A 24,999-nucleotide genomic window follows, 5' to 3' on the forward strand; every position below is an offset into this window, starting at 1 on the left:
GCCGTCAGCCGCCAGCCGTCAACCAAACTCCTTAGTCCCTCTTCCTCTGTTCCAATCTCTCACTCTCTGATCACCGCAGTGCCGCACTCCGCAGTCTTTAGATTCTGTTCTTGGATCAGATTTAACTTTTTTGGATAATTTTGATGCTCTTTTTTGTGTAGATTTGGTGTCGACTTCGGAGTGGGGAGCGATGGAGACAGAGGAGCTTCTCGAAATCCAACCTCGAGAAATCAAGTTCACTTGTTATTTTAGTTGGAGGGGTAAAACTGGTATTTCAAGAACTTGATTTCATCATTTTACATCCTTCGGCTCGATGCTGGGCTTCGATGATCGATTTCATCATTGTAGAGCAGATGAAATCCTGGATGGGTCGGTAAGAATTCATGTAGTTCATTTTCCACATGTTTTTTAACAGTGTGATTCTTGAGTCATACACTTTTTACACGGTTGCTATTGAAATCTTTAAATTTGATTTCACGGTGCAGGATTTATCCAGAAGATCATTTTGGAAAGTGTAGGTTGTATCTGGTTCAAGCATACAGAGTCTAAAGATCGTGAAGTTGTGACCAGAAAGTACGGATTATCTCATATAAGAATGTTAATCTCTATGCATAGTCGTATTTTGTAAATGATGTAACTTTTGTTTTCCAGGTTAAGAGAACACACTCAAGGAGTTGACAACAACCCTCTTCTGATATTCCCAGAAGGAACCTGCATAAACAATCAATACACCGTGATGTTCAAAAAGGTCACTATCTTATGTTCTTGCCTTGGTTAGTAAAATTAGATATTGACTTCTATTTTTTTTTTTGGCTGGAAACTTGCTTCAACATATGGATGTTCCCAATACCCTGTCTCATCTTATCACTGACCAATAACCTGTTGACGGTGTGACTATTGCAAGCTCACTTTTAGAACCGAACAAACCGAACCGAACCAACTTGTAATGGTTCGGTTCGGTTTTGAATGGTAGACGGTTCGGTTCGGTTGTTCAAATTTTGAAAAAAACCGAACCGAACCGACCGATGCTCAACCCTACCTATGGCTCTGAAGTAGATGCTTGAGGGAAGAGCCGCCTCACTGCTCTGTTTAGACTTTGAAAGTTCACACAAGTTTGTTGATATTGTATGGTTTTTATTTCTTTTAATTACCCAAAATCCGCTCTATGAATGCCTCTATTGAAAAATCTTTCATAATGCAAAATTAAAAGTTAAACTTTTAAAAATGCTAGCACTCATTGTTAGTTATTATTAGGCAACTCTTGATCCATGCATACTTTTGTTTTTTTCTTTTTTCTTTTCTTTTATTTTCTTTTATTTTTTTTAGTAGTCAGGACAAGATATCAAAGGTATTTATTGATCAGGAAAAAACGGAAAATAATCTACAAATGATAAAAGAAACGATATTAGAAGATGAAATTACTAAAAATGATTTTTAAATTAATGTGTCATGCTTTCCCGAGTCAACCGCTCCTAATTCCTACAGTTGATATATAAATCAATCAAAATAAATAAATAAAGCCGCCTTATTAATTTAGCATTAGCAAATATTTTGATAACAAAAAATATATAAAGAAAAAAATTGACAAAAAGGATGATTGATCATGAAGATACATACAAGATTTAATTTGTGAATTGACTAGGTTTACAACAAGTTGCGATTTCCTAGATTGTACTCAAACTATGAACGCTCATCAAACTTATAAGTTTTTCTGCTTCCAATAACGCAATCCGCAGGCATTACATAAAATCTGTTCACAAGACAAATAAAACAATAATGATGTCAGATTTCTTAAGTCTAATTCTTTTTTTTCTAAAAATAAATTTTATATAGATATATTGATATATATATATATATATATATATATATATATATATATATATATATATATATATATATATATATATAATATATATTATATATAGACGAGAAGAGAGATGAGAGAGAGAGAGAGAGAGGAAATCATGGTTTATGCTGGGTACCCTAACACAAATTTGTGCTTGGTAGTGTATGTGACACATGCCCTATCTTTCAATCCCCCTCTCCTCCTTCCCCCTCCCCCTAAAATCTCTTATTCTCCCCCAGCCTCACGTAACCATGGGAATTTATTCTCACATCTTGAATGAGTGCGAGGGGATTTGGACACCTCACTACCAAGCATAACTTTCGGTGCTTGGTACCAAGCATACTCATATTTTCATATAATATAATATATATATATATATATATATATATATATATATAGGGAGAGGTTCTAATAAAAACCTCCTTAGCCTAAAAACTAAAAACCTCCTTCATCCAATGGCTAGGATTCAGTCAAACAGTCAATAGACACATGCATTAATTACCTCATTAAACACATACATTAATTACATCAACGCAGTGAATCCAGATTCACTATAGTGAATCTGGATTCACTGCAGTGATTCGAGATACGTTGGGGTAGTGAATCTGGATTCACTGCGTTGAGATAATTAATGAGGTAATTAATGCATGTGTCTGTTGAATGTTTGACTGAATCTCAGCCATTGGATTCATCCAGATCCAATGGATGAATGAGGTTTTTAGTTTTTAGGCTAAGGATGTTTTTATTAGAACCTCTCCTTATACATACATATACATATAGATATATGTATACATATATGTAGATATATACATATATGTATATATATATGTACATACAAGTGGAGAAATTCGATGGGAGAAACAGCTTCAGTTTGTATAGAGTAAAAATAAGGGCTCTCCTAGTACAACAAGAACTGTTCAAAGTCTTGTCCGTAAAGGATAAGTTACCAGAATCTATGCCCAACGATGAGAAAGAAGAGCTGGAGATGAAGGTGCATAGTATCATATAGCTCTCTTTGGCCGATAAGGTTCTGCAGGAGGTTGCCAATGAAGATACTATCACCGGATTCTGGTTCAATTTGGAGAGCTTGTACATGACGAAACCTCTAACGAACAAGTTCTACTTGAAGCAACGCCTCTTCACTCTTCGCATGAAGTAAGGTATGTGGATTAAAGACCATTTAGATAAACTTAATACTATTTTTATGGATTTAAAGAATATTGATGTTAAAATTAATGAAGAAGATCAAGCTCTTATTTTGTTATGTTCATTACCTCCTTCTTATGAGAATTTTGTTAATAGCATGTTATACGGTAAAGATACACTTTCTTTAGAGGATGTCAAATCAGCCTTACATTCAAAAGAGTTAAGGCAGAAAATGTCTATCGTAGGAGGAGAGGATCAAGCTGAAGGCTTATTCGCTCGTGGTCATCCTGAAAAGGGTGTTGGTGGTAGAGACAAATCTAGAAATATGTCTAGATCAAAGTCCAGGCCAAGAAAAATGTTGAATGTTATTACTATCACAAGTATGAGCATATAAAACCTAATTGTTCAGTGCTCAAAGCAAAGGATAATTCACAGTCAAAATCTGGGGAGGTGAAACCTTCAGTTGCCACTGTAACTGAAGAGTCTTGTAGTTCATATGAAGTTCTTTCAGTTAGTGTTAATACTCATTCACAAGATGAGTGGATTCTTGATTCGGATTGTTCCTAACATATGTGTCCATATAGGGATTGGTTTGTCACATATCAGTCTATCGATGATGGGAATGCCTTCTTGGAAAATAACATACCTTGCAAGACTGTTGGTATAAGATCTTGCAAGACTGTTGGTATAAGATCAATTAAGATTAGAACTCATGATGGTATTGTTAGAACATAGAGCAATGTCCGACATATACCAGAGTTAAATAAGAACCTCATTTCTTTAGGCACCCTTGACTCAAATGGTTTTAAGTTTTCGGCTAAAGATGGAGTTTTGAGAGTTAGTAAAGACTTTCTTATTGTGATGAAAGGAAAGAAGGTACATACGTTATATGTCCTTAAAGGCAGTACAGTGACAGGTGTTGCAGCAGTATCATCTTCAGAGGATTCAAATTCTGACACCACGCGTTTGTGGCATATGCAGTTAGGGCATATGCATGAGAGAGGACTAGATGTATTGAACAAACAAGGTCTGCTTTGTGGTCAGAAAACTAGTAAGCTAAACTTTTGTGAGCATTGAATTTTTAGTAAACAGCATAAAATTTCCTTTAGTACCGGTGTCCACAGAACTAATGGTACTTTAGATTATATCCATTCAGATGTTTGGGGTCCCTCTCAGGTTCCATCGAAAGGTGGAGCTCGATTTCTGCTAACATTGATTGATGATTATTTCAGAAAAGTTTGAGTGTATCCTTTGAAGCATAAGAATGATGTGTTTGCAACCTTCAAGCAAAGAAAGGTTATGATTAAGAAGCAAACATGAAAGAAATTGAAGAGCCCCAGAACCGACAATAGGATGGAATTTTGTTCCGTAGAGTTTGACCAATTTTGCATGAATGAAGGTATTGTGCGTTATCGTATGGTTCGGCATACACCACAGAAAAATAGAGTTGTGAAAGAATGAACAAAACACTTTTAGAGAGAGCTCGGTGCATGCCATCTAATGCCAGTTTGTCAAAAGACTTTTGGATCGAGACAGTCAATACAACTTGTTATTTAATAAACAGATCTCCTTCTGTAGTAATTAATTTTAAGACTCTAGAAGAGGTATGGACTGGTGTCCCTGCTAATTACTCTCATTTAAGAGTATTTGGTTGCTCTGTTTATTTTTATGTTAATGATGGTAAGCTTGAACTAGAGCAAAGAAAGATATCTTTCTAGGATATGCTACTGGGGTGAAGGGATATAGATTATGGTGTTCTGATCCCAAATCACCTAAGTTTATTATTAGTAAGGATGTTACTTTTGATGAGAAATCCATGCTTCACCCGAGAAAGGATTTTGTTATTAATACCACAGGTACTTAAAAGGAGTCTAGCAAGCAGGTGGAATTAGAGAGATCGGCTTCAAGGAGAGTGCATGAGTACGCTCATGTTGAACTAGTTGATACTACGAAAGATTTAACTTCAGATGCTGATACACCGCAAGAGCAATAGTATAATATTTCCACCAGGAGAACAGAAAGGCAAATATGACCTCTTCAACGTTATACATACATTCTTCCTTATGCTTTGAGTATAGTAGAGTCGATTAAGATTCCAGAACCTACTACCTATACGGAGGCTATTACTGTCAATGAGGCTGTAAATTGGACTGTTACGATGACTAAAGAGATGAAGTCTCTTCACAAGAACCAGACATGGGAGTTAGTAAAGCCACCAAGGGGACAGAAGATCATTGGCCGTAAATGGGTGTTCAAGAAGAAAGAAGGAACTCTGGATATAGATTTTGTAAGATACGAAGCACGCTTGGTAGCAAAAGGCTACAGTCAGACTGAAGGTATAGGCTTCAATGAAGTATTCTCTCCAATTATAAAACACACCTCAATCTGCGTATTACTTGTTATGGTTGCTCATTTTAAATTGGAGCTTGAGTAACTTGATGTGAAGACAGCTTTTTTACATGGCGACCTTGAAGAGCAGATCTTTATGCATCAACCAGAGGGGTATATTTTTGAAAGTAAACAAGATCATGTGTGTAGGTTGAAGAAATCTCTTTATGGTTTCTCTGCTTATACACCGCAATAGGGGTTTATGCATCAACCAGAGGGGTTTATTTAAGAGTATTTTGTTGCTCTACTTATTTTCATGTTAATGATGGTAAGCTTGAACGCAGAGCAAAGAAAGCTATCTTTCTAAGATATGCTAATGGGGTGAAGGGATATAGATTATGGTGTTCTGATCCCCAATCACCTAAATTTATTATTAGTAAGAATGTTACTTTTGATGAGAAATCCATGCTTCACCCGAGAAAGGATTTTGTTATTGATACCACAGGTACTTAAAAGGAGTCTAGGAAAGAAATCCATGCTTCACCCGAGAAAGGATTTTGTTATTGATACCACAGGTACTTAAAAGGAGTCTAGGAAGAAGGTGGAATTAGAGAGCTTAGCTTCAACTTGTTATTGATACCACAGGTACTTAAAAGGAGTCTAGGAAGAAGGTGGAATTAGAGAGCTTAGCTTCAACGAGGGTGCTTGAGGACACTCATGTTGAACTAATTAATACTACGAAAGGTTCAACTTCAGATGCTGATACACCGCAAGAGCAATAGTATAATATTTCCTCCAGGAGAACAAAAAGGCAAATCCGACCTCTTCAATGTTATGCATACATTCTTGTTTATGCTTTGAGTATAGTAGAGTCGATTGAGATTCCCAAACCTACTATCTATACGGAGGCTATTAGTGTCAATGAGGCTGCAAATTGGACTGTTGCGATGACTAAAGAGATGAAGTCTCTTCACAAGAATCAGACATGGGAGTTAGTGAAGCCACCAATGGGACAGAAGATTGTTGGCTATAAATGGGTGTTCAAGAAGAAAGAAGGAACTCTGGATATAAGATTTTATAAGATACAAAGCACGCTTGGTAGCTAAAGGCTACAGTCAGACCAAAGGTGTAGACTTCAATGAAGTATTCTCTCCAGCTATAAAACACACATCAATCCACGTGTTACTTGTTATGGTTGCTCATTTTAAATTGGAGCTTGAGTAACTTGATTTGAAGACAGCTTTTTTACATGGAGAGCTTGAAGATCGGATCTTTATGCATCAACCAGAGGGGTTTATTTTTGAAGGTAAACAAGATCATGTGTGTAGGTTAAAGAAATATCTTTATCGCTTGAAACAATCTCCAAGACAGTTGTATTTAAGATTTGATACTTTTATGTTTGAGCAATGTTACTCTAGGACTAAATATGATAGTTGTGTTTATCATAAAAAGCTTCATGATGGCTCTTTTGTATATTTGCTTTTGTATGTTGATGACATGTTGATTACAGCTAAAGATATATTAGAAATTAATGAGTTAAAATCTCAACTTAAACATGAGTTTGAGATGAAGGACTTGAGAGGAACGAAGAAGATTTTGAGAATGGAGATCCACAGGAATAGGCGAGAAGAAAGTTTATTCCTATCTCGGGAGAAATACATCAAGACAGTTGGAAATATTTGACATGCTTGATGCCAAGCTTGTGAAGACTCCGCTTGCTGCTCATTTTCACCTTTCAACAAATTTATCAGCTTAGACTGAAGAGGAGGAGCTGTACATATCTTGTGTTCCTTATGCGAGTGCAGTTGAAAGCATTATGTATGCTATGGTCTGCACATGTCCAGATATTTCACATGCAGTCAATATTGTGAGTCGATATATGGATAAGCCAGGAAAGGTCCATTGACAGGCTGTAAAATTGGCACGTAGATATTTGAGAGGATCAACTAATATTGGTTTATCTTTTGGCAAGAACACAAACTCAGATTGTAGAAAACTTGCCTATTCTTATTCAGATTATGCGAGCAATTTGGATAAGAGGCGATTCCTGACAAGTTATGTATTCACTCTTTCAGGCAGTGCCATTAGTTAGAAGGTAACTCTACAGTCGACAGTTGCTTTATCTACCACAGAGACAGAGTATATGGCAGTGACAGAAACAGTGAAGGAAGTCATTTGGTTAAGAAACTTGGTTGAAGATCTCGGCTTACACTAATATATTTCTACAATATTTTGTGATAGCCATAGTGCTTTACATTTAACGAAGCATCAGTTGTATCATGAAAGAACCAAACATATAGATAGAGAAATTAAAGTAATCAAGATAGAGAAAATCGGTACTGCAGATAATCCAGCAGATATGATGACGAAGCTCGTATCTTCACGCAAGTTCGAGTATTGTCTCGAATTGCTTGGAGTTCAACAAAGCTGAGGTTAAACCCGTAAGGGGCTTCTAGAAAGACAACAAAGAGTGAAGAGAAGAGCTTCATATTCAAAGTCAATGCGGAGATTTGTTATTTGACTTTGAATTCAACTCACCAAACTTTACTGTTCCACCAACCAAAATACTAGTTCACCAACCAAAAACACTGTTCCACCAACCCTATTGAAGGCTATAAATAGAGGAGAATGGTGAAAGGTTAGAGCATCGATAAGAGATCCAGAACAGAGATAAAAAGAAAGAGAGAGTTGAAGAGAAAAAGAAAAAAATAGAGTTTTCTTTGAGTTTTCTCTTCTTTATGTGAGTTTGGAGAGATATTAGAGTGATCTCCCTTTATAATTTTCTCTTTTGTAATTAGTAAAGTTCTCTGTTGTTCACATCCATGGACGTAGGTCATACTGACCGAAGCACGTTAGGTCTTGGTGTGCTGTTCTCTCTATCTCTACTATGTTTAATCCATGTTGTTATTCTCCACTCTTGTATAGACATCTTCTGTGTCTGTATAGCCCCCTGTTACAACAAGATGAAGGAACTACTGTGGACTATATAAGTGGCTTTATGGGCACTATTTCAAGAGCAACTCAGGTTGGTTTGTGCAAAGTAATTAGGAGCGAGGATTCTTGGTTATAGAGATTATTCTAGGAAAAGTTTGAGTGTATCCTTTGAAGCATAAGAATGATGTGTTTGCAACCTTCAAGCAATGAAAGGTTATGATTGAGAAGCAAATAGGAAAGAAAGTGAAGCGCCCTAGAACTGACAATGGGATAGAATTTTGTTCCGCAGAGTTTGATCAATTTTGCATGAATGAAGGTATTGTGTGTCATCGTACGGTTCGGCATACACCATAGCAAAATGGAGTTGTGAAAAGAATGACCGAAACACTTTTAGAGAGAGCTCGATGCATGCCCTCTAATGTCGGTTTATCAAAAGACTTTTGGATCGAGACAGTCAATACAGCTTGTTATTTGATAAACAGATCTTCTTCTGCAATAATTAATTTTAAGACTCTAGAAGAGGTATGAACTGGTGCCCCTGCTATTTACTCTCATTTAAGAATATTTGGTTGCTCTACTTATTTTCATGTTAATGATAGTAAGCTTGAACGCAGAGCAAAGAAAGCTATCTTTCTAGGATATGCTACTGGGGTGAAGGGATATAGATTATGGTGTTCTAATCCCCAATCAACTAAATTTATTATTAGTAAGAATGTTACTTTTGATAAGAAATCCATGCTTCACCCGAGAAAGGATTTTGTTATTGATACCACAGGTACTTAAAAGGAGTCTAGGAAAGAAATCCATGCTTCACCCGAGAAAGGATTTTGTTATTGATACCACAGGTACTTAAAAGGAGTCTAGGAAGAAGGTGGAATTAGAGAGCTTAGCTTCAAGTTGTTATTGATACCACAGGTACTTAAAAGGAGTCTAGGAAGAAGGTGGAATTAGAGAGCTTAGCTTCAAGGAGAGTGCTTGAGGATGCTCATGTTGAACTAATTAATACTACGAAAGGTTCAACTTTAGATGCTGATACACCGCAAGAGCAGCAGTATAATATTTCCACCAGGAGAACAAAAGGCAAATCCGACCTCTTCAACGTTATGCATACATTCTTGCTTATGCTTTGAGTATAGTAGAGTCGATTGAGATTCCCAAACCTACTATCTATACAGAGGCTATTAGTGTCAATGAGGCTGCAAATTGGACTGTTGCAATTACTAAAGAGATGAAGTCTCTTCACAAGAATCAGACATAGGAGTTTATGAAGCCACCAAGGGGACAGAAGATCGTTGGCTGTAAATGGGTGTTCAAGAAGAAAGAAGGAACTCTGGATATAGATTTTGTAAGATACGAAGCACGCTTGGTAGCAGAAGGCTACAGTCAGACCGAAGGTGTAGACTTCAATGAAGTATTCTCTCTAGTTATAAAACACACATCAATCCGCGTGTTACTTGTTATGGTTGCTCATTTTAAATTGGAACTTGAGTAACTTGATTTGAAGACAGCTTTTTTACATGGAGAGCTTGAAAAGCAGATCTTTATGCATCAACCAAAGGGGTTTATTTTTGAAGGTAAACAAGATCATGTGTGTAAGTTAAAAAAATCTCTTTATGGCTTGAAACAGTCTCCAAGATAGTTGTATTTAAGATTTGATACTTTTATGCTTGAGCAATGTTACTCTAGGACTAAATATGATAGCTGCGTTTATCATAAAAAGCTTCATGATGGCTCTTTTGTATATTTGCTTTTGTATGTTAATGACATGTTGATTGCAGCTAAAGATATGTCAGAAATCAATGAGTTAAAATCTTAACTTAAACATGAGTTTGAGATGAAGGACTTGAGAGCAACGAAGAAGATTTTGGGAATGGAGATCCACAGGAATAAGCGAGAAGAAAGTTTATTCCTATCTTAAGAGAAATACATCAAGACGGTGTTGTAAATATTTGACATGCTTGATGCCAAGCCTGTGAAGACTCCACTTGCTGCTCATTTTCATCTTTTAGCAGATTTATCACCTCAGACTGAAGAGGAGGAGCGGTACATGTCTTGTATTCCTTATGCGAGTGCAGTTGAAAGCATTATGTATGCTATGGTCTGCACCCGTCCAGATATTTCACATGCAGTTAATATTGTGAGTCGGTATATGGATAAGCCTGTAAAGGTTCATTGACAGGCTGTGAAATTAGCACTGAGATATTTGAGAGAATCAACTAATATTGGTTTATCTTTTGGCAAGAACACAAACTCAGATTGTAGAAAACTTGCCTATTCTTATTCAGATTATGCGAGCGATTTGGATAAGAGGAGATTCCTGACAAGTTATGTATTCACTCTTTCAGTAGAGCCATTAGTTAGAAGGCAACTCTATAGTTGATAGTTGCTTTGTCTACCACAGAGACAGAGTATATGGCAGTGATAGAAACAGTGAAGGATGTCATTTGGTTAAGAAGCTTGGTTGAAGATCTCGGCTTACACCAAGGTATTTCTACGATATTTTGTGATAGCCAGAGTGCTTTACATTTAACGAAGTATCAGTTGTATCATGAAAGAACCAAACATATAGATAGAGAAATTAAAGTCATCAAGATAGAGAAAATCAGTGCTGCATATAATCCGGCAGATATGATGACGAAGCCCGTATCTTCACGCAAGTTCGAGTATTGTCTCGAATTGCTTGGAGTTCAACAAAGCGTATTTTAAACCCATAAGGGCTTCTAGCAAGATAGCAAGAGTGAAGAGAAAATCTTCATATTCAAAGTTAATGTGGAGATTTATTGTTTGACTTTGAATTCAACTCTCCAAACTTCACTGTTCCACCAACCAAAATACTAGTTCACCAACCCGAAACACTGTTCCACTAACCCTTTTGAAGTCTATAAATAGAGGAGAATGGTTAAAGGTTAGAGCATCGGTAAGAGATCCAGAATAGAGAGAAAAAGAAAGAGAGAGTTGAAGAGAAAAAGGCAAAAGAGAGTTTTCTTTGAGTTTTCTCTTCTTTATGTGAGTTTGGAGAGATATTAGAGTGATCTCCCTTTGTAATTTTCACTTTTGTAATAAGTAAAGTTCTCTGTTGTTCACGTCCATGGGCGTAGGTCATACTGACCGAACCACGTTAGATCTTGGTGTGTTGTTCTCTCTGTCTCTACTGTGTTTATTCAGTGTTGTTATTCTCCACTCTTGTATAGACATATTTTATGTCTGTATAGCCCCCTGCTGCAACAAAAAGAAGGAACTACTATGGATTATATAAGTGGCTTTATGGGCATTATTTCAAGAGCAACTCAGGTTGGTTTGTGTAAAGTAATTAGGAGTGAGGTTTCTTGGTTATAGAGATTATAGGTGTCAAAAATTATCTATAGGTCCCCACATGCGGATCAAGATAGAGAAAAAATGATGAACATCACTATTCGAGTCACAGAAACTCATTTGACGATGACAAACGCACGGAGTGAGTCGACGAACCATACGAAACAACGGAACTTCGGAATAATGGAAACACGAACTGATCGGAAGCCCCGCGTCACTTACGAAAGGAGAAGCACCCTCGTATCCCATTTATTCCACATATGATTCAATTATGGGAGATTATATATCTTCTCGACGGCTTTCCGACGTGTTTTGAATCACACAATTCCAAGTTCGAACGATGAAGTTACGATGGAAACGGACAGAACGGACAAAACTCTCCAAGCTAAACCTTGGCGAGACACCAAGAGGTGTCTCGGCCAAGTCTTGGCCGAGACACCAAAAGGTGTCTCGGCCCAAGCATGGCCGAGACACCCACAGGTGTCCGCAGACCCGAAAATCTAGTTTTGGGCAGTTTGAAGCTGTTTTTCGATGCTTAACCGCCTAGATTTTTTCTAACTGATCTGAATCTATCCAAGAACGTGGTTAAGTGGTTGTAACTGAGGATAAGAGGGAATCGATCATTTTTATCCTAAAACAGGGGTCCTAAAGCCTATAAATACAGCCCCAGAGCCTTCATTTTTTCAGATCTGGAATTCTTCAGCGTTGGCGAAGCCCTACCGGACTGAAGACTGAAGGTGCATGAATCTCAGAATAGAGGCGGAGATTGATCGAGTTCTTCAGCGTAGAAAAGAAGAGTTCGTTAGATTTGCAGTTCCCGTGTTCGTCCCTTAAGATTACCCCATTACGGTGATCTTAAGAAGAGCAATTATCTCGTTGTTGCCGAGATAAGCGCTTCGGCTTCTTGATTCCTTCACGAATCGATGAAGCCTCGGATCTGATCTGATCATCTGGTGGTCCACGGATATTAACGTCCCCATCACCGGCCAAGAACTCACGCAAGCAAGAGACGATAAACGAATCTTGTGTTTATTTTCAAGAGAGTTGTAATTTTTTACTTTTGTTATTTGAATTCATTGTAAATGACTAAAGTTATAATGAAATCAATCACAAAGGCAAATTTCGAAGGAAACAAGCTAGCGACCACAGTGGGAGCCAACAGCCTCGCTGCCGAGACTATCGTGTCGCAGCCAACAATCAAGATCCCCGTGGCTGAAGAGGTCGAATACGAGTTCGACCAACAGAAGTTTGAGGAGTACGTCTCCTCCTTCTCCTCCAGATCTGCCTCTCCTCATAAACGTAGGAAAGTCTCCTCCTCCCAGAAGATCCACTGGTCTTCAGATCTGAAGACTGAAGAAGGCAATCTCCCAGCTACCGTTGTTGCAGATGTACCTCGCAATGATCCGTCGGCATCAAATGAGACCAGATCTGTATATCTGAACTCCTTCACGATCAAGGAGTCGACTGCTGAAGGCGCGCCAACTCTATCAAAGAGAGCATGTCAAAGGCAACGACAACGCCTCGCGCGCCAATTCGCCAAGGCTTTGGATCAGGTGGATGGACTCCATTACCAAGCAGATCTGGAGTTCAGAAAGCGCCAAGTGGCTAAGTCATCTCCACAGCAAGCCGTGGGAACCTCCTCCCAACCACCTACTAACGAATGAGTTCGTGTCAAACGGAACCGATCCACTCTTGAGGAACACATTCAGAAGCGTCGCGCACTTCTTGTGCATGCCCAGATCCTTGTGCGAAAAGCACAAGAAATACAAAAGGAAGAGGCGGTTAAGAGGTCGCCGAGATCCAAACAAATTTGGATGCCAAAGGCTAAATTACCACTAAGGCAAAAGCAGGCGACGTTGCTCCCCAGCCTTCGTCAACTTCAGATCCCGCTCCTTCGGCTTCCACATCTCCGGTAGAACCCTACGTTGCCCCCCAGCCTTCGTCAACTTCAGATCCCGCTCCTTCGGCTTCCACATCTCCGGTAGAACCCTACGACGGTATGGATCTCTCCAAAGTTAGAATTCTATTGAAGGATCACCTCGATTCTCTACCCGAAAATCGAGGCAAGGTGCCTGTTAAGGAACGTTTAGGACCGTTGAAGGAACCCCGAGCAAACATCCGGACTGGGGGTCGTACGCGACCTCCTAACAAGTTGATTCCCGTAACCGCCCGCTTAGGGGTGCGTACATAAGGTCAGGAGCCCATTAAGGTTTCACCCTCAGAAAAGTATGATTCCAAATGTGTGACTCCTGCAAACACCAACAAGGGGTTGTTTACTCAGAAGAAAACGTGTCAGACAGACGAACGCGTTATACCTGAGAATTCATGTAAACAGCCGATAGGTTGCTCTGATCGCAACATCGATGAGTTGTACTATCGGGCTGGGGGTACAAATAAATCTCGAAAAAGAGGTTCCCGGAAAGCGGACTCTCACTATCCGTGTACAAAAATTATCAGGGTAGTATTATCAGCATATAGCTGCCCTAAGACCGCTCCACAGAGGGTCTCGGTGTTCCAAAGGCTTTCCTCTGAAGCGTCAAAACCCAGATCAATACGTTTTTACAAAAGAAGATCGGTCGCTCGAGATGACGAATTCCCAGAAGTTATCATTAACATCGTCAACAAGGAAAAGTCTCCAATGGTTTCAAGCGGGTCTAGCCTTAACTTTTCTCTAGGAAGAAGAGTCAATTCGGGGATAGCTCAATTAATGTCTCGGCTTCAGCTAGAAGCTGTAGGACCTAAACAATCCGTGGTCACCATCAACATGGTTGATAAAGAAAAGTCGACTTGACCTTCTAGCTCCGATCCCCTTGTATCGCATCGTCTGACTCAGCTGCGCACAGGGACCACTAGACGTAGGGACTATCAGAGAATGCAGAGGGGATTATCCTCAGATGATGAAGCATCAGATGCTAACTCTACAGTCACTTCTGACAAAATAGTATCCAGCCCAGGACAATCCCACGAAGTGTTTATGATTAACACCGAAGAAGTAGCCAAAATAGTTGAGGATGCTCTAGCCAAGCAGAAGCAAGCATTCAAGTTCGAAATGGAAATGGCTATGCTGCGGATGAGGGAAGAGCATGACCAACAAATCCGAGTTTTATCGAATCAGATAGGTGAATCCAGTCATCGCAACGATGTTAGCCAAGCAACTAACGATTCAGATGGAGATGAACACCTTAATACTGATAACCATCTCGTTGATCAAAACGCTAGGGTGGTCCCACCGAATATGATAATGTCGGGGGTGGCCGCATGGTTTCTCTCAGAAATCGTCCAAAGCATGATACAGATGAGGATGAAAAGATGAAGGATCTCGAGAGCAAAATCAACGCTCTGATGTCTGCTCGAGAGGTAAAGAAGACAGGCATTCCATGTCCTTACCCGAGAGAGTGGGAGTCGATCCCGTATCCGGCCAAATTCAACCTGATCAACTTCATGTCGTTCGACGGGAAAGGCTCACCCACTCAAACTCCCGCTACGTCTGTGCACTTAACATTCTCATTGTTAGAGTCCGGACATAGCATTCAGAATTTTAATCTCCTGATCATTGACGATTATCAAACTCCTCCGTGTTAAGTATTTGTCACTTAACACCAGGACCCCCTCTGAGCGAATTGTACAAGTCAATACTCTCACTGCGATTTGTACTCCTACTCCCACTATCTACTTGGTCAAACCTTTAAACAGTTAGGACTACAACCAAGATCCCCTCTTGATTCCTTCCATGAACGAGAGGTCCACAAATTGAACGATCAAACCTTTAAACAGTTAGGGTCGTCTTAAATTCCCATCTTGGTCAAACCTTTAAACAGTTAATACCACAACCAAAATCTCATCTTGATTCCTTCCATGAATGAGAGGTCCACAAATTGAATGATCAAATCTTTAAACAGTTAGGGTCGTCTTAAATTCCCATCTTGGTTAAACCTTTAAACAGTTAGGACCACAACCAAAATCCCCTCTCGATTCCTTCCATGAACGAGAGGTCCACAAATTGAATGATCAAACCTTTAAACAGTTAGGGTCGTCTCAAATTCCCATCTTGATCAAACCTTTAAACAGTTAGGACCAAGACCAGAATGCTCCTTTCGATAAACGAAAGACTTTCACCTATTCCTATTCGGCCAAACCTATAAAAGTTAGGGCCAAAATCGGAATTTTACCTTAATAAATGAGGAATTCTTTTCTTGGATTAAGCAACCAATCCTATAAAAGTTAGGGTTGCTTGAATCTTTCCGATTCTCGGAGTGGAGATCACACTTCAAGTTTCCTTGGCAACTGGAGATAGAATATAAAATTCTTCCTCTTTAGTTTCGGGAGAGAGAATATAAAATTATTCCTCTCCTATTTTTCGACACCATCCTTCAACTCCATAATCCGTGCCTTACACGCACGGGGAATTTTATCCCTTTTTCGACACCATCCTTCAACTCCATAATCCGTGCCTTACACGCACGGGGAATTTTATCCCGAATCCTAAGTAGGGATAAGTCAACGCCTAACAATAATCCGTGCCTTACACGCACGGGGAATTTTATCCCGAATCCTAAGTAGGGATAAGTCAACGCCTAACACACATTATCGGTTTAGTCTTTTACCGATTGAAGAAGACACCAGAATACCAATCTGGGGTATTTTATCCCAAAGCTTAAGTAGCGATGAGTCAGCGCTTAACCCGCATTGCTGGGTGGTTTGTTCCCGTGAAAATGACCGAGTCTACGTATTCAGTATCATAGCAACAAAATTCACGCCTTTTATGCATAGGGAATTTTATCCCGAATCCTAAGCAGGAATAAGTCAATGCCTAACATGCGTTACCGGTTTAGTCTTTCACTGATTGAAAAAGACACCAGAATTCGAGTCTGGGGACTTATATCCCGAATCCTAAGAAGGGATAAGTCAACGCTTAACACGCGTTGCCGGGTAGTCTATTCCCGTAAGAAAGACGAATTCTACGTATTTAATATCCTAGCACTAAAAGAGTTAACTCTTTTAGCACAACGTTACATGTGGAACGGACTTAAACAATCTGCATGCAAGCCCGATTCAAACGGTAATCGGTAAAGGTACGTCAAATCCGTTGATGGCTGAGGATTTGCCAAAAATCCTGAGTCTGCATCTGATACATGCGGTCGGGTAGTCTATTCCCGTGAAAAAGACGAAGTATACGTTGTTCGCGTGGAAAACTGTTTTCTTTTTCATTGATATGATTGTCATCTTGGGTTACAAAGATCCGGTCTTTTATAGATCCGGTTACAACTAAATCAAAGAAAAAAATAAAAATTACAACTTTCCTCTTGTGAACAAATCGCAAGCTCCTGTTTTGCGGTTGCTTGCTTGTGTGGGTTCTTTGCCAACGCCGGGGTTAATCCGTGGACCACCGCGCGATCTAGATCCGGTCGGATCTACACGATTATGCGGGTATTATTCCACGAAGGGAATAATAGCCGGGAGGGATTAATCCACCAAGGGAATAATCGCTCAGATCTCGAGATCTAAGACCAAGCTTAGATCTGGAGTGTAGTCTCGTGTAGATCTCAGATCTGTTCTTTCTTCCTCTCGAGATCCTGCCTTTTCTGACGTGGATGGTCGCCGAGGATCAGATCCGAATGTGCAAGTCTTCTGGTCTTCAAAGCTCCGAGTTCACTCTTCAATCCGGCAGAGTTTCGGCTCTTGAAAGTTCGACCTCCGAAAATGAACATCTCTAGGCCTATTTATAGGCTCTCAGGACAGTGGCTGCAAAAAGGGAAATGTCGGCCCCCTCTGGCCACTGTCGGCCACCTCTGGGTGGCCGGCACTGTGCCGAGCCACCCAGAGGTGGCTCGGCTCATGGCCGAGCCACCGCGGGCGGTGTTTTTCGACTTTTTCCTGTAAGAAGGTTTGACCAAGTGGGTGTTTTGAGACAATCCTAACTGTAGGAAGGTTTGATCGCTCAATTTGTGGACCTCTCGTTCATTGGGGGAATCGAGAGGGGATTTTGACTGTGGTCCTAACTGTAAGAAGGTTTGACCAAGTGGGTGTTTTGAGACAATCCTAACTGTAGGAAGGTTTGATCGCTCAATTTGTGGACCTCTCGTTCATTGGGGGAATCGAGAGGGGATTTTGACTGTGGTCCTAACTGTAAGAAGGTTTGACCAAGTGGGTGTTTTGAGACAATCCTAACTGTAGGAAGGTTTGATCGCTCAATTTGTGGACCTCTCGTTCATTGGGGGAATCGAGAGGGGATTTTGACTGTGGTCCTAACTGTAAGAAGGTTTGACCAAGTGGGTGTTTTGAGACAATCCTAACTGTAGGAAGGTTTGATCGCTCAATTTGTGGACCTCTCGTTCATTGGGGGAATCGAGAGGGGATTTTGACTGTGGTCCTAACTGTAAGAAGGTTTGACCAAGTGGGTGTTTTGAGACAATCCTAACTGTAGGAAGGTTTGATCGCTCAATTTGTGGACCTCTCGTTCATTGGGGGAATCGAGAGGGGATTTTGACTGTGGTCCTAACTGTAAGAAGGTTTGACCAAGTGGGTGTTTTGAGACAATCCTAACTGTAGGAAGGTTTGATCGCTCAATTTGTGGACCTCTCGTTCATTGGGGGAATCGAGAGGGGATTTTGACTGTGGTCCTAACTGTAAGAAGGTTTGACCAAGTGGGTGTTTTGAGACAATCCTAACTGTAGGAAGGTTTGATCGCTCAATTTGTGGACCTCTCGTTCATTGGGGGAATCGAGAGGGGATTTTGACTGTGGTCCTAACTGTAAGAAGGTTTGACCAAGTGGGTGTTTTGAGACAATCCTAACTGTAGGAAGGTTTGATCGCTCAATTTGTGGACCTCTCGTTCATTGGGGGAATCGAGAGGGGATTTTGACTGTGGTCCTAACTGTAAGAAGGTTTGACCAAGTGGGTGTTTTGAGACAATCCTAACTGTAGGAAGGTTTGATCGCTCAATTTGTGGACCTCTCGTTCATTGGGGGAATCGAGAGGGGATTTTGACTGTGGTCCTAACTGTAAGAAGGTTTGACCAAGTGGGTGTTTTGAGACAATCCTAACTGTAGGAAGGTTTGATCGCTCAATTTGTGGACCTCTCGTTCATTGGGGGAATCGAGAGGGGATTTTGACTGTGGTCCTAACTGTAAGAAGGTTTGACCAAGTGGGTGTTTTGAGACAATCCTAACTGTAGGAAGGTTTGATCGCTCAATTTGTGGACCTCTCGTTCATTGGGGGAATCGAGAGGGGATTTTGACTGTGGTCCTAACTGTAAGAAGGTTTGACCAAGTGGGTGTTTTGAGACAATCCTAACTGTAGGAAGGTTTGATCGCTCAATTTGTGGACCTCTCGTTCATTGGGGGAATCGAGAGGGGATTTTGACTGTGGTCCTAACTGTAAGAAGGTTTGACCAAGTGGGTGTTTTGAGACAATCCTAACTGTAGGAAGGTTTGATCGCTCAATTTGTGGACCTCTCGTTCATTGGGGGAATCGAGAGGGGATTTTGACTGTGGTCCTAACTGTAAGAAGGTTTGACCAAGTGGGTGTTTTGAGACAATCCTAACTGTAGGAAGGTTTGATCGCTCAATTTGTGGACCTCTCGTTCATTGGGGGAATCGAGAGGGGATTTTGACTGTGGTCCTAACTGTAAGAAGGTTTGACCAAGTGGGTGTTTTGAGACAATCCTAACTGTAGGAAGGTTTGATCGCTCAATTTGTGGACCTCTCGTTCATTGGGGGAATCGAGAGGGGATTTTGACTGTGGTCCTAACTGTAAGAAGGTTTGACCAAGTGGGTGTTTTGAGACAATCCTAACTGTAGGAAGGTTTGATCGCTCAATTTGTGGACCTCTCGTTCATTGGGGGAATCGAGAGGGGATTTTGACTGTGGTCCTAACTGTAAGAAGGTTTGACCAAGTGGGTGTTTTGAGACAATCCTAACTGTAGGAAGGTTTGATCGCTCAATTTGTGGACCTCTCGTTCATTGGGGGAATCGAGAGGGGATTTTGACTGTGGTCCTAACTGTAAGAAGGTTTGACCAAGTGGGTGTTTTGAGACAATCCTAACTGTAGGAAGGTTTGATCGCTCAATTTGTGGACCTCTCGTTCATTGGGGGAATCGAGAGGGGATTTTGACTGTGGTCCTAACTGTAAGAAGGTTTGACCAAGTGGGTGTTTTGAGACAATCCTAACTGTAGGAAGGTTTGATCGCTCAATTTGTGGACCTCTCGTTCATTGGGGGAATCGAGAGGGGATTTTGACTGTGGTCCTAACTGTAAGAAGGTTTGACCAAGTGGGTGTTTTGAGACAATCCTAACTGTAGGAAGGTTTGATCGCTCAATTTGTGGACCTCTCGTTCATTGGGGGAATCGAGAGGGGATTTTGACTGTGGTCCTAACTGTAAGAAGGTTTGACCAAGTGGGTGTTTTGAGACAATCCTAACTGTAGGAAGGTTTGATCGCTCAATTTGTGGACCTCTCGTTCATTGGGGGAATCGAGAGGGGATTTTGACTGTGGTCCTAACTGTAAGAAGGTTTGACCAAGTGGGTGTTTTGAGACAATCCTAACTGTAGGAAGGTTTGATCGCTCAATTTGTGGACCTCTCGTTCATTGGGGGAATCGAGAGGGGATTTTGACTGTGGTCCTAACTGTAAGAAGGTTTGACCAAGTGGGTGTTTTGAGACAATCCTAACTGTAGGAAGGTTTGATCGCTCAATTTGTGGACCTCTCGTTCATTGGGGGAATCGAGAGGGGATTTTGACTGTGGTCCTAACTGTAAGAAGGTTTGACCAAGTGGGTGTTTTGAGACAATCCTAACTGTAGGAAGGTTTGATCGCTCAATTTGTGGACCTCTCGTTCATTGGGGGAATCGAGAGGGGATTTTGACTGTGGTCCTAACTGTAAGAAGGTTTGACCAAGTGGGTGTTTTGAGACAATCCTAACTGTAGGAAGGTTTGATCGCTCAATTTGTGGACCTCTCGTTCATTGGGGGAATCGAGAGGGGATTTTGACTGTGGTCCTAACTGTAAGAAGGTTTGACCAAGTGGGTGTTTTGAGACAATCCTAACTGTAGGAAGGTTTGATCGCTCAATTTGTGGACCTCTCGTTCATTGGGGGAATCGAGAGGGGATTTTGACTGTGGTCCTAACTGTAAGAAGGTTTGACCAAGTGGGTGTTTTGAGACAATCCTAACTGTAGGAAGGTTTGATCGCTCAATTTGTGGACCTCTCGTTCATTGGGGGAATCGAGAGGGGATTTTGACTGTGGTCCTAACTGTAAGAAGGTTTGACCAAGTGGGTGTTTTGAGACAATCCTAACTGTAGGAAGGTTTGATCGCTCAATTTGTGGACCTCTCGTTCATTGGGGGAATCGAGAGGGGATTTTGACTGTGGTCCTAACTGTAAGAAGGTTTGACCAAGTGGGTGTTTTGAGACAATCCTAACTGTAGGAAGGTTTGATCGCTCAATTTGTGGACCTCTCGTTCATTGGGGGAATCGAGAGGGGATTTTGACTGTGGTCCTAACTGTAAGAAGGTTTGACCAAGTGGGTGTTTTGAGACAATCCTAACTGTAGGAAGGTTTGATCGCTCAATTTGTGGACCTCTCGTTCATTGGGGGAATCGAGAGGGGATTTTGACTGTGGTCCTAACTGTAAGAAGGTTTGACCAAGTGGGTGTTTTGAGACAATCCTAACTGTAGGAAGGTTTGATCGCTCAATTTGTGGACCTCTCGTTCATTGGGGGAATCGAGAGGGGATTTTGACTGTGGTCCTAACTGTAAGAAGGTTTGACCAAGTGGGTGTTTTGAGACAATCCTAACTGTAGGAAGGTTTGATCGCTCAATTTGTGGACCTCTCGTTCATTGGGGGAATCGAGAGGGGATTTTGACTGTGGTCCTAACTGTAAGAAGGTTTGACCAAGTGGGTGTTTTGAGACAATCCTAACTGTAGGAAGGTTTGATCGCTCAATTTGTGGACCTCTCGTTCATTGGGGGAATCGAGAGGGGATTTTGACTGTGGTCCTAACTGTAAGAAGGTTTGACCAAGTGGGTGTTTTGAGACAATCCTAACTGTAGGAAGGTTTGATCGCTCAATTTGTGGACCTCTCGTTCATTGGGGGAATCGAGAGGGGATTTTGACTGTGGTCCTAACTGTAAGAAGGTTTGACCAAGTGGGTGTTTTGAGACAATCCTAACTGTAGGAAGGTTTGATCGCTCAATTTGTGGACCTCTCGTTCATTGGGGGAATCGAGAGGGGATTTTGACTGTGGTCCTAACTGTAAGAAGGTTTGACCAAGTGGGTGTTTTGAGACAATCCTAACTGTAGGAAGGTTTGATCGCTCAATTTGTGGACCTCTCGTTCATTGGGGGAATCGAGAGGGGATTTTGACTGTGGTCCTAACTGTAAGAAGGTTTGACCAAGTGGGTGTTTTGAGACAATCCTAACTGTAGGAAGGTTTGATCGCTCAATTTGTGGACCTCTCGTTCATTGGGGGAATCGAGAGGGGATTTTGACTGTGGTCCTAACTGTAAGAAGGTTTGACCAAGTGGGTGTTTTGAGACAATCCTAACTGTAGGAAGGTTTGATCGCTCAATTTGTGGACCTCTCGTTCATTGGGGGAATCGAGAGGGGATTTTGACTGTGGTCCTAACTGTAAGAAGGTTTGACCAAGTGGGTGTTTTGAGACAATCCTAACTGTAGGAAGGTTTGATCGCTCAATTTGTGGACCTCTCGTTCATTGGGGGAATCGAGAGGGGATTTTGACTGTGGTCCTAACTGTAAGAAGGTTTGACCAAGTGGGTGTTTTGAGACAATCCTAACTGTAGGAAGGTTTGATCGCTCAATTTGTGGACCTCTCGTTCATTGGGGGAATCGAGAGGGGATTTTGACTGTGGTCCTAACTGTAAGAAGGTTTGACCAAGTGGGTGTTTTGAGACAATCCTAACTGTAGGAAGGTTTGATCGCTCAATTTGTGGACCTCTCGTTCATTGGGGGAATCGAGAGGGGATTTTGACTGTGGTCCTAACTGTAAGAAGGTTTGACCAAGTGGGTGTTTTGAGACAATCCTAACTGTAGGAAGGTTTGATCGCTCAATTTGTGGACCTCTCGTTCATTGGGGGAATCGAGAGGGGATTTTGACTGTGGTCCTAACTGTAAGAAGGTTTGACCAAGTGGGTGTTTTGAGACAATCCTAACTGTAGGAAGGTTTGATCGCTCAATTTGTGGACCTCTCGTTCATTGGGGGAATCGAGAGGGGATTTTGACTGTGGTCCTAACTGTAAGAAGGTTTGACCAAGTGGGTGTTTTGAGACAATCCTAACTGTAGGAAGGTTTGATCGCTCAATTTGTGGACCTCTCGTTCATTGGGGGAATCGAGAGGGGATTTTGACTGTGGTCCTAACTGTAAGAAGGTTTGACCAAGTGGGTGTTTTGAGACAATCCTAACTGTAGGAAGGTTTGATCGCTCAATTTGTGGACCTCTCGTTCATTGGGGGAATCGAGAGGGGATTTTGACTGTGGTCCTAACTGTAAGAAGGTTTGACCAAGTGGGTGTTTTGAGACAATCCTAACTGTAGGAAGGTTTGATCGCTCAATTTGTGGACCTCTCGTTCATTGGGGGAATCGAGAGGGGATTTTGACTGTGGTCCTAACTGTAAGAAGGTTTGACCAAGTGGGTGTTTTGAGACAATCCTAACTGTAGGAAGGTTTGATCGCTCAATTTGTGGACCTCTCGTTCATTGGGGGAATCGAGAGGGGATTTTGACTGTGGTCCTAACTGTAAGAAGGTTTGACCAAGTGGGTGTTTTGAGACAATCCTAACTGTAGGAAGGTTTGATCGCTCAATTTGTGGACCTCTCGTTCATTGGGGGAATCGAGAGGGGATTTTGACTGTGGTCCTAACTGTAAGAAGGTTTGACCAAGTGGGTGTTTTGAGACAATCCTAACTGTAGGAAGGTTTGATCGCTCAATTTGTGGACCTCTCGTTCATTGGGGGAATCGAGAGGGGATTTTGACTGTGGTCCTAACTGTAAGAAGGTTTGACCAAGTGGGTGTTTTGAGACAATCCTAACTGTAGGAAGGTTTGATCGCTCAATTTGTGGACCTCTCGTTCATTGGGGGAATCGAGAGGGGATTTTGACTGTGGTCCTAACTGTAAGAAGGTTTGACCAAGTGGGTGTTTTGAGACAATCCTAACTGTAGGAAGGTTTGATCGCTCAATTTGTGGACCTCTCGTTCATTGGGGGAATCGAGAGGGGATTTTGACTGTGGTCCTAACTGTAAGAAGGTTTGACCAAGTGGGTGTTTTGAGACAATCCTAACTGTAGGAAGGTTTGATCGCTCAATTTGTGGACCTCTCGTTCATTGGGGGAATCGAGAGGGGATTTTGACTGTGGTCCTAACTGTAAGAAGGTTTGACCAAGTGGGTGTTTTGAGACAATCCTAACTGTAGGAAGGTTTGATCGCTCAATTTGTGGACCTCTCGTTCATTGGGGGAATCGAGAGGGGATTTTGACTGTGGTCCTAACTGTAAGAAGGTTTGACCAAGTGGGTGTTTTGAGACAATCCTAACTGTAGGAAGGTTTGATCGCTCAATTTGTGGACCTCTCGTTCATTGGGGGAATCGAGAGGGGATTTTGACTGTGGTCCTAACTGTAAGAAGGTTTGACCAAGTGGGTGTTTTGAGACAATCCTAACTGTAGGAAGGTTTGATCGCTCAATTTGTGGACCTCTCGTTCATTGGGGGAATCGAGAGGGGATTTTGACTGTGGTCCTAACTGTAAGAAGGTTTGACCAAGTGGGTGTTTTGAGACAATCCTAACTGTAGGAAGGTTTGATCGCTCAATTTGTGGACCTCTCGTTCATTGGGGGAATCGAGAGGGGATTTTGACTGTGGTCCTAACTGTAAGAAGGTTTGACCAAGTGGGTGTTTTGAGACAATCCTAACTGTAGGAAGGTTTGATCGCTCAATTTGTGGACCTCTCGTTCATTGGGGGAATCGAGAGGGGATTTTGACTGTGGTCCTAACTGTAAGAAGGTTTGACCAAGTGGGTGTTTTGAGACAATCCTAACTGTAGGAAGGTTTGATCGCTCAATTTGTGGACCTCTCGTTCATTGGGGGAATCGAGAGGGGATTTTGACTGTGGTCCTAACTGTAAGAAGGTTTGACCAAGTGGGTGTTTTGAGACAATCCTAACTGTAGGAAGGTTTGATCGCTCAATTTGTGGACCTCTCGTTCATTGGGGGAATCGAGAGGGGATTTTGACTGTGGTCCTAACTGTAAGAAGGTTTGACCAAGTGGGTGTTTTGAGACAATCCTAACTGTAGGAAGGTTTGATCGCTCAATTTGTGGACCTCTCGTTCATTGGGGGAATCGAGAGGGGATTTTGACTGTGGTCCTAACTGTAAGAAGGTTTGACCAAGTGGGTGTTTTGAGACAATCCTAACTGTAGGAAGGTTTG

The sequence above is a fragment of the Asparagus officinalis genome, chromosome 4 (assembly GCF_001876935.1).
Source record: "Asparagus officinalis chromosome 4, Aspof.V1, whole genome shotgun sequence".
NCBI lineage: Eukaryota > Viridiplantae > Streptophyta > Magnoliopsida > Asparagales > Asparagaceae > Asparagus > Asparagus officinalis.